Source organism: Poecilia formosa, unplaced genomic scaffold, assembly GCF_000485575.1.
Source record: "Poecilia formosa unplaced genomic scaffold, Poecilia_formosa-5.1.2 Scaffold500, whole genome shotgun sequence".
NCBI classification, from domain to species: Eukaryota; Metazoa; Chordata; class Actinopteri; order Cyprinodontiformes; family Poeciliidae; genus Poecilia; species Poecilia formosa.
This window is the reverse complement of record NW_006800439.1, coordinates 125,244-127,300: the sequence shown is the minus strand read 5'-3', so window position 1 is coordinate 127,300 and position 2,057 is coordinate 125,244. Positions and strand designations below refer to the sequence as shown.

The window sequence follows — 2,057 nt, the reverse complement described above, 5'->3', positions numbered from 1 at the left end:
AGTTTGTCGTTTGAACGTTCAGGGCTGTAAAGAGCCACAGCAAAGGTAAATAAAGGTAAAATAACTGAACAGGTGATCAACTCAAAACTACTCGCACCTTTTTTCTCTCTCTCTCTCTCTCTTTGACGTTTAAGCACACCCGTTGCCGTGGCAACTGCATGAGCTGAGCTCCTGCAGCCGACCAGAGATTATGTTAAAAATATAACATTCAGTCCGTTATGACATTAGGTTTGCAGGCTTGATATTTATTTTGCGATCATTAATAATCCTCTCATGAACACAGCGGTGGTTGATTAGTTCATTTTAAACTCCTGCTCTGCTCGTTATTTTTTTGGTAATAGAACTGAAACACACAGAAATGCACAACACCTTGTTGAAACAATAATCACTGAGATTATTATTGTTGTTGGGTCATTAATTTGAACACGTTTTGTTGATTTTTTTTGTTGTTGTTTTTTGTTTTTTAATAAAGTTACGGACATTTTAAGCCAATCAGAGGAGGACCTGCTGGTCTCAGCCTCCTGGCTGCGCTCAGTTTGTCTCCTAATGCCGAGATCGACTCAAAACCTTCCGCAATCGACGTGTTGCAGCCCTGCTATAGTAAAGCACGAACAGTTTAGAAACAATATGAAATGGGGGAAAAAGCTATTTATTAACTGATTAGGTTGTGTTAGGTTGTGACTAATCAGTCACGGGCCACAGCTGATTAGTGGGTACACTCATGGCTGCACAGTGAATGCATTGATTTTTTTTAGAGCAGACAGCCGCTCCCCTCTCTTGCAGGTACTGGTACCCCCGTTAAGTCTTTTAGGGGTAGGCAGCACCGACAGTACCCCCCTACTTTCACCCCTGGCTATAGCCGTCAGTTCGTGCTAAGCTATGACGATCTGACAGCGTATGCTGATCTCATAGAACACCGGAGCGTCGCTGAGCTGCGAGGGCCTCAAACTGCTGCTTGCAGCTTTAATTTCAGTTATATTCTACGGATCTACGAAAAATAAAAAATAAACTAAATGTAATTCTGTTGAAAGGAAACCAGTGTTAATCTTCAACCTATTTTGAACTATCCGATCTGATCTCACACTGAGACCTTTCTGACTACAGGAATGAAGTGGAAGTGTTTCGGTTTCCGAGGTGACGCTTGTGTCGTCAAACGTGACACTTCCTGTTTCTTCCAGTATGACACAGTGTGGGTTGCGCGTTGCATTGTGGGGGTAAAAATATAGCACAGAGAAGACAACGGGGACCACAAAGGAATGAAAACAGCACTTCGGTAACTTTTAGGACCTGTTTATGGGAATGTGAATCAGTTAGAGCGGCATTCAAACGGTGAGCCGGGAATGCTGGCAACTGCCTCAGAGGAGCGGGGAATGTGAGCGGGTGTAGCGGCGCAGCTGCAGCTGGGTGCACCGCTGTCTCCGACTGCTTTTTGTCAGCTGAGCCATCAGCATCCAGAGGCCCCGGCTGTTTTCCCAGGCCTCCCGCCCAAAGGTAAATTCAATTCTTACTGTCATTTCCAAATGAAGAGAACCCGTGTGTGAGACGCTAACTCGCTTCTTAGTTGCGTCTGCTTTGGGGAGACGACCTGAGTTAACTCACAGTGATATTTGGTCTGGTAGCGTTAGCATAGCAGCTAACGACGGTTAGCTGTATCATCAAAACAAACGGTTGGACACGGCCAAAGCGAAAAGTTCCAAATAAGATTAGTGACATGTATCGTTTGTAGTTGAGGATGAAGTTACTCAGTTTTGTGCACTGATTTGTGAAAGTGTGTCTTACATTAAGACTTAATAGAAATAACAAATTTAGGAGAACTTATCGATGCAACCAGCTGTCGATGTCTTATTTGGGTAGTTGAGCTCAGAGTTTTATGTCAAGTGGGCTTCTGTTGAATGCTCATCTGACTTGACACTTGAGTTTTAGCCAATTAGCCCTAAGCTCCCCTTTATAATCATAGCATATTTGTATTGAGCATCTTTCCCCTTGCCCTGTGTAACCTGGTTGTAATTCTCTTTTGTTATAATTACACAAAATGTCTTTTTTTGATGATTTGTCTT

The 2,057-nt window shown here is 43.3% G+C and overlaps 1 protein-coding gene across 2 annotated transcripts in view; it reads left to right on the top strand.

Moving 5' to 3' along the window:
• Positions 1-866: 866 nt before the first annotated feature.
• zbtb44 (zinc finger and BTB domain containing 44) overlaps positions 867-2,057 on the top strand; it is a 52,664-nt gene continuing 51,473 nt past the window's right edge. Inside the window, exon 1 of one of the 2 annotated variants that reach the window (XM_007578950.2) lies at positions 867-1,491. The gene's annotated coding sequence lies outside the window, so the exon portion shown is untranslated. The remainder of the gene's footprint in view (positions 1,492-2,057) is intronic. The other variant, XM_007578951.2, reaches the window with a different exon arrangement.